The sequence below is a fragment of the Schistocerca cancellata genome, chromosome 1 (assembly GCF_023864275.1).
Source record: "Schistocerca cancellata isolate TAMUIC-IGC-003103 chromosome 1, iqSchCanc2.1, whole genome shotgun sequence".
NCBI classification, from domain to species: Eukaryota; Metazoa; Arthropoda; class Insecta; order Orthoptera; family Acrididae; genus Schistocerca; species Schistocerca cancellata.
In genome coordinates this window covers 554,067,121-554,080,991 of record NC_064626.1, presented here as the reverse complement: position 1 = coordinate 554,080,991, position 13,871 = coordinate 554,067,121, and the positions used below count along the sequence as shown (strand labels likewise).

At 45.4% G+C, this 13,871-nt stretch overlaps 1 protein-coding gene across 9 annotated transcripts in view; it reads left to right on the top strand.

The window, feature by feature from the left end:
• Positions 1 to 13,871, top strand: part of LOC126180425 (uncharacterized protein DDB_G0283697-like) — a 221,079-nt gene that overhangs the window by 85,834 nt on the left and 121,374 nt on the right. The gene's annotated exons all lie outside the window — the stretch shown is intronic.

The window sequence follows — 13,871 nt, the reverse complement described above, 5'->3', positions numbered from 1 at the left end:
TGTGACCTACCAACCAATTTCTTCTTCTAGTCAAGTTGTGCCACAAATTCCTCTTCTCCCCCATTCTATTCAGATCTCCTCATTAGTTACACGATCTACCCATTTAATCTTCAGCATTCTTTTGTAGCACCACATTTCAAAAGCTTCTATTCTCTTCTTGTCTACACTGTTTATCATCCATGTTTCTCAACATTTTTATTTCTTCTCCATGGATTTTAATTCCTACTCTAAATTTTTCTTTTGTTTCCTTTACTGCTTGCTCAATATACAGATTGAATAACATTGGAGATAGTCTACAACCCTGTCTCACTCCCTTCCCAATCACTGCTTCACTTTCATGCCCCTCCACTCTCACAACTGCCATCTGGTTTCTATACAAATTGTAGGTACCCTTTCGTTCCCTTTGTTTTACCCCTGCCACTTTCAGAATTTGAAAGAGAGTATTCCAATCAACTTTGTCAAAACTTCCTCTATGTCTACAAATGCAAGAAACGTATTCGTATTAGTATTTTGCAACCGTGACTTTTTAAAATCATAGTTCAGTAACTTTCACACTTGTCGACACCTGCTTTCTTTGGGATTGGAATTAATATATTCTTCTTGAAGCCTGAGGGTATTTCACACGTCTCAATACATCTTGCTCAGCAGATGGAAGAGTTTTGTTATAGCTGCTAGCTCTCCCAATGCTATCGGTAGTTCTAATGGAACATTGTCTGCTCCCTGGTCCTTATTCCGACTTAGGTCTTTCAGTGGTCTGTCAAATTCTTCACACAGTATCATCTCTCTCATTTCATCTTCATGTGTGTCCTCTTCTGTTTCCATAATATTGCCTGCAAGTACATCACCCTTGTGTATACCATTTATATACTCCTTCCACCTTTCTGCTTTCCCTTGTTTGCTTAGGTTTTCCATCTGAGCTCTTGATATTCATACACGTGTTTTTCTCCAAAGGTCTCTTTAATTTTACTGTCGGCAGTATCAATCTTATCACTAGTGATACATGCTTCTACATCCTTACATTTGCCCTCTAGCCATCTGGACTTCCTGTCGATCTCATTTCTGAGACGTTTGTATTCCTTTTCAGCTGCTTCATTTCGTACATTTTTATATTTTCTCCTTTCATCAATTAAATTCAGTATTTCTTCTGTTACCAAGGATTTGTACTAGCCATTGTCTTTTCACCAGGCCTTTTCCATGTATATAGCCTTCTTTCATGATTCTTAAACCAACTGTTAGCTATGATAAAGTTACGCTCTGTGCAGAATTCTACCTCGTGGTTTCCTTTCTATTCCTTATCCCAATCCATATTCACCTACTACTTTCCCTTCTCTTCTTTTTGCTACTATCGAATTCCAGTCCTCCATGACTATTAAATTTTCATCTCCTTTAAGTATCAGAATAATTTCCTTTATCAAATCATACATTTCTTCAATCTCTCTTATCTGCAGAGCTAGTTGGCACATAAACTTTTACCACTGTGGTAGGTGTGGGCTTCGTGTCTATCTTGGCTACAATAATACGTTCACTATGCTGTTCGTAGTAGCATATCCACAGTTATGTTTTTTATTCTTTATTAAACCTACTGCTACATTATCCTTATTTGATTTTGTATTTATAACTTAGTATTCTCCCGACCAGAAGTCTACATTAGGTGAATGCAGTATACAATAGGGAGATGAGTGTGGGAGTAAGAGCAGTGCCACTCTACATCCTTAGCAAGGAAAGGGTATGAATGAGCTGTAGTTTGTGACAGCTCGTAAATACATTCCTGTGCAGCCATATTGAAAATAAAGGCCCCAGTCTGACGGTCTGGTCAAGGTGGTCCATATCTGAGGGCAAGTGGGGGGCCATCTCCCCCTCGCCCCCTCCAACTCTCAGGGGAAGGGAAATATATAGTGTAATCGGATTTCTTTTTCAAGAAAATGATTTAAGACACTATTACGCAGGTCTATAACAGTGTTGGAACTGGAACTTTTTTATGGCTACTTACAAGTTGCCATTTGCCTTCCAAAATATTAAAAATACTTCACACTGCCCATCTCCCTCCCATTTTACCCCACTACCCCCATCCCTTGCAAATTATCACATGGTTGCTTTTGGGTCTGGTATGAGCATCAAATTGTCAGAGACTTCCTTTTTACGTAATCTATGACTTTAGATGGGAAATTTGTAAAATTGTATCCATTAATTGTGCAGAGTATCTACTGCTTTTTCCAAAGATTACTAATCTACTAGCATTGTTTCAATGCTTAAAAAAAATTTCTGACATGAAAGAGACTTGGTTTGTAGTATTTAGAAACTTGGTTTGTAGTAGTTAGATACTTGGTTTCTAATTTGGCTATCCTTGGATAAAAAGATCTCGGTAAACTTGCCACATCAAATTTGGGTAACATCCCAAGCTTTTGATAATTACCTCCATCATAGTATTCAGGGGCCACGTCTGACTGCCATGAAACTGGTGAGGCTCCCACTTTATACCCAAGCGAAGGTATCCGATTGGCTGGATTGTTATGTCGACATCACAGAAATGGTGCATACTGAGGTGGCGCCATCAATTTGCATAGACGATGGTTTATGCAATCTGTCCAGCATTGCTATCAACTCTGTCACTCACATCATGTAGTAAGCTAAAGAAATCTTCATCTGGCTCTTTCTTTCAAGTGTGCGCATCTGTGCATTGCTAAGTTCATAACTGATGTCTCTGTTGAAGTTCTCGTCTCAAGTCTAATTTCTACTGCTTCTCTAATAAGTTCTAATAGTTGGAAGCATGGGCCAGAATTCTCAAATGTTGAAACATAATCTTGTTTTTATTTAACAGGCTGTGTTCAGCCACACACAATTTTTTCAGTATTCCTGTGCTTCAGGTGATGTGGATGTTCAACATAGCAAAAAGGAACAGTCTGTATAGACCGGCCTCTGTAACTTCTGCCACACATGTGAGGAATATTATAAATCCGTGACACACCCAGCCTGCAATTATTTTTAACATGTCACAACATTTCTAGAATTTTCATGGGTGAGTGAAACAACGTTCTGAATCTTCACCTGTTTAGGTCGCTACATATCTTAGTAGCTGTTGCATTGCAGAATGGAAGCCACATTGCTTGTTGGTCCTCCTGGCTTTGTTGAATGGCATTGTGTTTTGATTTTCTCGACAGCGATCACATATCATGGAAAAACTACACACACACACACACACACACACACACACACACACACACACACACACACACACACGTTCCATCTAAACATCATAGTGAGATAATTCATCTCATAGCCGAGGTGCTCTGTGTCTGAAATAAAATCATGATTTATGCTGTAAAGGGATAGATAAAAAAATCCACTCACCAAGCGGTGGCAGGGGAACACACACACAAAAGGGTTTAACTTTTTCAAGGTTTCGGAAGCAGTGGCTCCTTCTGGCACAAGACTTAAAGGGGCAGGAAGAGGAGTGAAGGAAAAGGACTGGAGATGTTTAGGAAAAGGGATACAGTTCAGAAAAGTCACCCAGAACCCTGGGTCAGGGGAGACTTACTGGACGGGATGAGGAGGAGAGATTGATTGTTGGGGACTGCGCTGGATGAGATTTGAAAACCTGAGAGCTTAAAGGTGGAAGGCAGGGTAATAGTTGGATGATTTGTTGTTCTTGCATGACCTTCGTAAAGAGGTACCCAGATGCTGAATTTGTGCTCATGTTTGGCAAAAACACCTAGTCTCGAGTCCATTCACTGTGAATGTGTTTAGAATATAGCTTGTAGTACTGATATTATGAAAAGGAAAGTTGCTACTCACCATTTAGCGGAGATGGTGAGTCACAGATAGGCACAACAAAAAGACTATCACAGATGAGATTTTGGCCAGTAAGACCTTTGTGAAAAACACACAGGCACTCTCTCTCTCTCTCTCTCTCTCTCTCTCTCTCTCTCACTCTCTCTCTCTCACTTCCCACTCCCCCAAACAACTCACACACACATGACTGCAGTCTCTGGCAACTGAAGCCACACTGTCAGAGACTGGAATTGTGTGTGTGTGTGTGTGTGTGTGTGTGTGTGTGTGTGTGTGTGTGTGTTTTATCTATTTTTGATGAAGGCCTTACTGGCCGAAAGCTCATTTGTGTCAGTCTTTTTGTTGTGCTTATCTGCGACTCAGCATCTCCATCATATGGTGAGTAGCAACTTTCCTTTTCATAATATTGTTACATTCCATCCTGGATTTTCCATTGCTTGTAGTATTGACATAGGCGTCTAGTTGTTGAAATATTGTGCTGAGTAATGGAAAGATGTGTATAGCTGAGTCCCTGAAATATGTTACATCAAACACACTAGGAAGAAGTTGAGGATCTGGACAGTGGTGTATACATCTACTACTTCTGTGACATTTGGTTACATATTTTTTTTTCTTTTAATTTAACAAGATTCATCATCCAAAATCACCATGAAAATGTGCTCATGTCATGTCCCACAATGCAGAATTGAAATGGGGACATGATATATTCAGACAGTGTCACAGACTTGCAAAGCTGGTCTGTATGTTCATGTGGGTACAGTTATAACATTCCACAGTACTGTATTTACTCGAATCTAAGCCGCACTTTTTTCCGGTTTTTGTAATCCAAAAAACCACCTGCGGCTTAGAATCGAGTGCAAAGGAAGCGGAAGTTCTGAAAAATGTTGGTAGGTGCCGCCACAACTAACTTTGCCGTCGAATATATGTAGCGCTACACAGGCATGCTTTGTAGGCACAAAGATAAATACCGGCGCCAAAACCTTTGCGTCAGTAAATAAATTAAAAAAAAAAAAAAAGGTTTCAGTAGAAGGAAACATTCCACGTGGGAAAAAATATATCTAAAAACAAAGATGATGTGACTTACCAAACGAAAGCGCTGGCACGTCGATAGACACACAAACAAACACAAACATACACACAAAATTCTAGCTTTCGCAACCAACGGTTGCCTCGTCAGGAAAGAGGGAAGGAGAGGGAAAGACTAAAGGATTTGGGTTTTACGGGAGAGGGTAAGGAGTCATTCCAATCCCGGGAGCGGAAAGATTTACCTTAGGGGGAAAAAAGGACGGGTATACACTCGCGCGCGCACACACACACACACACACACACACACACACTTTATATATATATATATATATATATATATATATATATATATATATATATATATATACAGGCACAAGCAGACATATACAGAGGCAAAGAGTTGGGCAGAGATGTCAGTCAAGGCGGAAGTGCAGAGGCAAAGATGTTGTTGAATGACAGGTGAGGTATGAGTGGTGGCAACTTGAAATTAGCAGAGATTGAGGCCTGGTGGATAACGGGATGAGAGGATATATTGAAGAGCAAGTTCCCATCTCCGGAGTTCGGATAGGTTGGTGTTAGTGGGAAGTATCCAGATAACCCGGACGGCGTAACACTGTGCCAAGATGTGCTGGCCGTGCACCAAGGCATGTTTAGCCACAGGGTGATCCTCATTACCAACAAACACTGTCTGCCTGTGTCCATTCATGCGAATGGACAGTTTGTTGCTGGTCATTCCCACATAGCATGCGTCACAATGTAGGCAGGTCAGTTGGTAGATCACAGGGTGCTTTCACACGTGGCTCTGCCTTTGATCGTGTACACCTTCCGGGTTACAGGACTGGAGTAGGTGGCAGTGGGAGGGTGCATGGGACAGGTTTTACACCGGGGGCGGTTACAAGGGTAGGAGCCAGAGGGTAGGGAAGGTGGTTTGGGGATTTCATAGGGATGAACTAAGAGGTTACGAAGGTTAGGTGGACGGCAGAAAGACACTCTTGGTGGAGTGGGGAGGATTTCATGAAGGATGGATCTCATTTCAGGGCAGGATTTGAGGAAGTCGTATCCCTGCTGGAGAGCCACATTCAGAGTCTGATTCAGTCCCGGAAAGTATCCTGTCACCAGTGGGGCACTTTTGGGGTTCTTCTGTGGGAGGTTCTGGGTTTGAGAGGATGAGGAAGTGGCTTTGGTTATTTGCTTCTGTACCAGGTCGGGAGGGTAGTTGCGGGATGCGAAAGCTGTTGTCAGATTGTTGGTGTAATGGTTCAGGGATTCCGGACTGGAGCAGATTCGTTTGCCACGAAGACCTAAGCTGTAGGGAAGGGACCGTTTGATGTGGAATGGGTGGCAGCTGTCATAATGGAGGTACTGTTGCTTGTTGGTGGGTTTGATGTGGACGGACGTGTGAAGCTGGCCATTGGACAGGTGGAGGTCAACGTCAAGGAAAGTGGCATGGGATTTAGAGTAGGACCAGGTGAATCTGATGGAACCAAAGGAGTTGAGGTTGGAGAGGAAATTCTGGAGTTCTTCTTCACTGTGAGCCCAGATCATGAAAATGTCATCAATAAATCTGTGCCAAACTTTGGTTTGGCAGGCCTGGGTAACCAAGAAGGCTTCCTCTGAGCGACCCATGAATAGGTTGGCATACGAGGGGGCCATGCTGGTACCCATGGCTGTTCCCTTTAATTGTCGGTATGTCTGGCCTTCGAAAGTGAAGAAGTTGTGGGTCAGGATGAAGCTGGCTAAGGTAATGAGGAAAGAGGTTTTAGGTAGGGTGGCAGGTGATCGGCGTGAAAGGAAGTGCTCCATCGCAGCGAGGCCCTGGACATGCGGAATATTTGTGTATAAGGAAGTGGCATCAATGGTTACAAGGATGGTTTCCGGGGGTAACAGACTGGGTAGGGATTCCAGGCATTCGAGAAAGTGGTTGGTGTCTTTGATGAAGGATGGGAGACTGCATGTAATGGGTTGAAGGTGTTGATCTACGTAGGCAGAGATGCGTTCTGTGGGGGCTTGGTAACCAGCTACAATGGGACGGCCGGGATGATTGGGTTTGTGAATTTTAGGAAGAAGGTAGAAGGTAGGGGTGCGGGGTGTTGGTGGGGTCAGGAGGTTGATGGAGTCAGGTGAAAGGTTTTGTAGGGGGGCTAAGGTTCTGAGGATTCCTTGAAGCTCCGCCTGGACATCAGGAATGGGATTACCTTGGCAAATTTTGTAAGTAGTGTTGTCTGAAAGCTGACGCAGTCCCTCAGCCACATACTCCCGACGATCAAGTACCACAGTCGTGGAACCCTTGTCCGCCGGAAGAATGACGATGGATTGGTCAGCCTTCAGATCATGGATTGCCTGGGCGTCAGCAGTGGTGATGTTGGGAGTAGGATTAAGGTTTTTTAAGAAGGATTGAGAGGCAAGGCTGGCAGTCAGAAATTCCTGGAAGGTTAGGAGAGGGTGATTTTGAGGAAGAGGAGGTGGGTCCCGCTGTGACGGAGGACGGAACTGTTCCAGGCAGGGTTCAATTTGGATAGTGTCTTGGGGAGTTGGATCATTAGGAGTAGGATTTGGATCATTTTTCTTCGTGGCAAAGTGATATTTCCAGCAAAGAGTACGGGTGTAGGACAGTAAATCTTTGAAGAGGGCTGTTTGGTTAAATCTGGGAGTGGGGCTGAAGGTGAGGCCTTTGGATAGGACAGAGGTTTCGGATTGGGAGAGAGGTTTGGAGGAAAGGTTAACTACTGAATTGGGGTGTTCTACTCAATCTCCCACTTCCAGCTCCACTCCCTCCAAAACCTCAAAATTCCAATCAACACAATCTGGAACCACAACACCCCAAATCAGTAGTTAACCTTTCCTCCAAACCTCTCTCCCAATCCGAAACCTCTGTCCTATCCAAAGGCCTCACCTTCAGCCCCACTCCCAGATTTAACCAAACAGCCCTCGTCAAAGATTTACTGTCCTACAACCGTACTCTTTGCTGGAAATATCACTTTGCCACGAAGAAAAATGATCCTAATCCTACTCGTAACGATCCAACTCCCCAAGACACTATCCAAATTGAACCCTGCCTGGAACAGTTCCGTCCTCCGTCACAGCGGGACCCACCTCCTCTTCCTCAAAATCACCCTCTCCTAACCTTCCAGGAATTTCTGACTGCCAGCCTTGCCTCTCAATCCTTCTTAAAAAACCTTATTGCTACTCCCAACATCACCACTGCTGAAGCCCAGGCTATCCGTGATCTGAAGGCTGACCAATCCATCGTCATTCTTCCGGCGGACAAGGGTTCCACGACTGTGGTACTTGATCGTCGGGAGTATGTGGCTGAGGGACTGCGTCAGCTTTCAGACAACACTACTTACAAAATTTGCCAAGGTAATCCCATTCCTGATGTCCAGGCGGAGCTTCAAGGAATCCTCAGAACCTTAGGCTCCCTACAAAACCTTTCACCTGACTCCGTCAACCTCCTGACCCCACCAACACCCCCACCCCTACCTTCTACCTTCTTCCTAAAATTCACAAACCCAATCATCCCGGCCGTCCCATTGTAGCTGGTTACCAAGCCCCCACAGAACGCATCTCTGCCTACGTAGATCAACACCTTCAACCCATTACATGCAGTCTCCCATCCTTCATCAAAGACACCAACCACTTTCTCGAACGCCTGGAATCCCTACCCAGTCTGTTACCCCCGGAAACCATCCTTGTAACCATTGATGCCACTTCCTTATACACAAATATTCTGCATGTCCAGGGCCTCGCTGCGATGGAGCACTTCCTTTCACGCCAATCACCTGCCACCCTACCTAAAACCTCTTTCCTCATTACCTTAGCCAGCTTCATCCTGACCCACAACTTCTTCACTTTCGAAGGCCAGACATACCGACAATTAAAGGGAACAGCCGTGGGTACCAGCATGGCCCCCTCGTATGCCAACCTATTCATGGGTTGCTTAGAGGAAGCCTTCTTGGTTACCCAGGCCTGCCAACCCAAAGTTTGGCACAGATTTATCGATGACGTTTTCATGATCTGGACTCACAGTGAAGAAGAACTCCAGAATTTTCTCTCCAACCTCAACTCCTTTGGTTCCATCAGATTCACCTGGTCCTACTCTAAATCCAATGCCACTTTCCTTGACGTTGACCTCCACCTGTCCAATGGCCAGCTTCACACGTCCGTCCACATCAAACCCACCAACAAGCAACAGTACCTCCATTATGACAGCTGCCACCCATTCCACATCAAACGGTCCCTTCCCTACAGCTTAGGTCTTCGTGGCAAACGAATCTGCTCCAGTCCTGAATCCTTGAACCATTACACCAACAACCTGAAAACAGCTTTCGTATCCCGTAAGTACTCTCCCGACCTGGTACAGAAGCAAATAACCAGAGCCACTTCCTCATCTCCTCAAACCTGGAACCTCCCACAGAAGAACCCCAAAAGTGCCCCACTTGTAACAGGATACTTTCCGGGACTGGATCAGATTCTGAATGTGGCTCTCCAGCAGGGATACGACTTCCTCAAATCCTGCCCAGAAATGAGATCCATCCTTCGTGAAATCCTCCCCACTCCACCTAGAGTGTCTTTCCCCGTCCACCTAACCTTCGTAACCTCTTAGTTCATCCCTATGAAATCCCCAAACCACCTTCCCTACCCTCTGGCTCCTACCCTTGTAACCGCCCCCCCGGTGTAAAACCTGTCCCATGCACCCTCCCACCACCACCTACTCCAGTCCTGTAACCCGGAAGGTGTACACGATCAAAGGCAGAGCCACGTGTGAAAGCACCCACGTTATTTACCAACTGACCTGCCTACACTGTGAAGCGTTCTATGTGGGAATGACCAGCAACAAACTGTCCATTCGCATGAACGGACACAGGCAGACAGTGTTTGTTGGTAATGAGGATCACCCTGTGGCTAAACATGCCTTGGTGCACGGCCAGCACATCTTGGCACAGTGTTACACCGTCCGGGTTATCTGGATACTTCCCACTAACACCAACCTGTCAGAACTTCGGAGATGGGAACTTGCCCTTCAGCATATCCTCTCTTCTCGCTATCCGCCAGGCCTCAATCTCCGCTAATTTCTAATTTCAATTTGCCGCCGCTCATACCTCACCTGTCTTTCAACAACATCTTTGCCTCTGTACTTCCGCCTCGACTGACATCCCTGCCCAAACTCTTTGCCTTTACAAATGTCTGCTTATGCCTGTATATGTGTGGATGGATATGTGTGTGTGTGCGAGTATATACCTGTCCTTTTTTCCCCCTAAGGTAAGTCTTTCCACTCCCGGGATTGGAATGACTCCTTACCCTCTCCCTTAAAACCCAAATCCTTTCGTCTTTCCCTCTCCTTTCCTCTTTCCTGACGAGGCAACCGTTGGTTGCAAAAGCTAGAATTTTGTGTGTATGTTTGTGTGTGTATCGACCTGCCTGCGCTTTTGTTTGGTAAGTCTCATCATCGTTCTTTTTAGATATATTTTTCCCACGTGGAATGTTTCCCTCTATTATATATATATATATATATATATATATATATATTCACTGTAGCTCCATTCATTGACATATGGTCACGACACACTACAGATACGTAGAAAAACTCATAAAGTTTTGTTCGGCTGAAGCCGCACGTCAGGTTTCTGCCGTCAGAGCACTCGAGAGCGCAGTGAGACAAAATGGCGACAGGAGCCGAGAAAGCGTATGTCGTGCTTGAAATGCACTCACATCAGTCAGTCATAACAGTGGAACGACACTTCAGGACGAAGTTCAACAAAGATCCACCAACTGCTAACTCCATTCGGTGATTGTATGCGCAGTTTAAAGCTTCTGGATGCCTCTGTAAGGGGAAATCAACGGGTTGGCCTGCAGTGAGCGAAGAAACAGTTGAATGCGTGCGGGCAAGTTTCACGCGTAGCCCGCGGAAAATTGGCTCATGCCACCACTGGAGACCGACAGTGCCGACTTCATCTTTCAACAGGATGGTGCTCCACCGCACTTCCATCATGATGTTCGGCATTTCTTAAACAGGAGATTGGAAAACCGATGGATCGGTCATGGTGGAGATCATGATCAGCAATTCATGTCATGGCCTCCACGCTCTCCCGACTTAACCCCATGCAATTTCTTTCTGTGGGGTTATGTGAAAGATTCAGTATTTAAACCTCCTCTACCAAGAAACGTGCCAGAACTGCGAGCTCGCATCAACGGTGCTTTTGAACTCATTGTTGGGGACATGCTGCGCCGAGTGTGGGAGGAACTTGATTATCGGCTTGATGTCTGCCGAATCACTAAAGGAGCACATATCGAACATTTGTGAACGCCTAAAAAAACTTTTTGAGTTTTTGTATGTGTGTGCAAAGCATTGTGAAAATATCTCAAATAATAAAGTTATTGTAGAGCTGTGAAATCGCTTCAATCATTTGTAATAACCCTGTGTATATATATATATATATATATATATATATATATATATATATATATATATATATACACTCCTGGAAATTGAAATAAGAACACCGTGAATTCATTGTCCCAGGAAGGGGAAACTTTATTGACACATTCCTGGGGTCAGATACATCACATGATCACACTGACAGAACCACAGGCACATATACACAGGCAACAGAGCATGCACAATGTCGGCACTAGTACAGTGTATATCCACCTTTCGCAGCAATGCAGGCTGCTATTCTCCCATGGAGACGATCGTAGAGATGCTGGATGTAGTCATGTGGAATGGCTTGCCATGCCATTTCCACCTGGCGCCTCAGTTGGACCAGCGTTCGTGCTGGACGTGCAGACCGCGTGAGACGACGCTTCATCCAGTCCCAAACATGCTCAATGGGGGACAGATCCGGAGATCTTGCTGGCCAGGGTAGTTGACTTACACCTTCTAGAGCACGTTGGGTGGCACGGGATACATGCGGACGTGCATTGTCCTGTTGGAACAGCAAGTTCCCTTGGCGGTCTAGGAATGGTAGAACGATGGGTTCGATGACGGTTTGGATGTACCGTGCACTATTCAGTGTCCCCTCGACGATCACAAGTGGTGTACGGCCAGTGTAGGAGATCGCTCCTCACACCATGATGCCGGGTGTTGGCCCTGTGTGCCTCGGTCGTATGCAGTCCTGATTGTGGCGCTCACCTGCACGGCGCCAAACACGCATACGACCATCATTGGCACCAAGGCAGAAGCGACTCTCATCGCTGAAGACGACACGTCTCCATTCGTCCCTCCATTCACGCCTGTCGCAACACCACTGGAGGCGGGCTGCACGATGTTGGGGCGTGAGCGGAAGACGGCCTAACGGTGTGCGGGACCGTAGTCCAGCTTCATGGAGACGGTTGCGAATGGTCCTCGCCGATACCCCAGGAGCAACAGTGTCCCTAATTTGCTGGGAAGTGGCGGTGCGGTCCCCTACGGCACTGCGTAGGATCCTGCGGTCTTGGCGTGCATCCGTGCGTCGCTGCAGTCCGGTCCCAGGTCGACGGGCACGTGCACCTTCCGCCGACCACTGGCGACAACATCGATGTACTGTGGAGACCTCACGCCCCACGTGTTGAGCAATTCGGCGGTACGTCCACCCGGCCTCCCGCATGCCCACTATACGCCCTCGCTCAAAGTCCGTCAACTGCACATACGGTTCACGTCCACGCTGTCGCGGCATGCTACCAGTGTTAAAGACTGCGATGGAGCTCCGTATGCCACGGCAAACTGGTTGACACTGACGGCGGCGGTGCACAAATGCTGCGCAGCTAGCGCCATTCGACGGCCAACACCGCGGTTCCTGGTGTGTCCGCTGTGCCGTGCGTGTGATCATTGCTTGTACAGCCCTCTCGCAGTGTCCGGAGCTAGTATGGTGGGTCTGACACACCGGTGTCAATGTGTTCTTTTTTCCATTTCCAGGAGTGTGTGTGTGTGTGTGTCTATATATATATATATATATATATATATATATGAATATAATAGAGGGAAACATTCCACGTGGGAAAAATAAAACCCAATCCTTTTGTCTTTCCTTCTCCTTCCCTCTTTCCTGACGAGGCAACCGTTGGTTGCGAAAGCTAGAGTTTTGTGTGTATGTTTGTGTTTATTTGTGTGTCTATCGACCTGCCAGCGCTTTTGTTGGGTAAGTCTCTATATATATATATATATATATATATATATATATATATATATATCTTTAAAAAGAAAGATGATGAGACTTACCCAACAAAAGCGCTGGCAGGTCGATAGACACACAAATAAACACAAACATACACACAAAACTCTAGCTTTCGCAACCAACGGTTGCCTCGTCAGGAAAGAGGGAAGGAGAAGGAAAGACAAAAGGATATGGGTTTTAAGGGAGAGGGTAAGGAGTCATTCCAATCCCGGGAGCGGAAAGACTTACCTTAGGGGGAAAAAAGGACAGGTATACACTCGCACACACACACATATCCATCCACACATACACAGACACAAGCAGACATATATATATATATATATATATATATATATATATATATATATATCCCCTTAGAAACTGCCCATGGACTGAATGGTGCCTCCATAAGCCACTTAAGAGGCATCATATAAGAAAGAGTCAACCAATTTGCTCCATTTGCTTAGCTGGAAAGTGTATACTATTCAAATTATGACCCTGTGCTGTAGGCTAGTTAAAGTAATGCAATACTTCTATTGGATATACAAATGGTTGCGAGTCCAAGGGTTATCCAGATGACTTAACCCTACCCTCCAATCACCACGGAAGCTAAGATATAAACCCCCAAAAAATACCATTTTTATTCATGCCATTTCGGAACACATTGGTAACATGAGCTGTTGCATGTGTGCTGATACCTTCCCCTCAAAGGAGAAGTAGTGAGTCAGAATGACTCATCCAACCAGTTGACCAAAGTTTTGCCTGTCAAATCAGACACTAGCCTCTTCCTTTACCAACTCTCCACCATTCCCCACACCCTTACCCGGCTCTATCAGCATTGCTGCCTCTTCCCTGTACACACAGAGCTATTGGCTCTCCCTGTTGTGTTGGGAGGTACGACAGAGATACTTGTCGGTGTTGTATTACTGT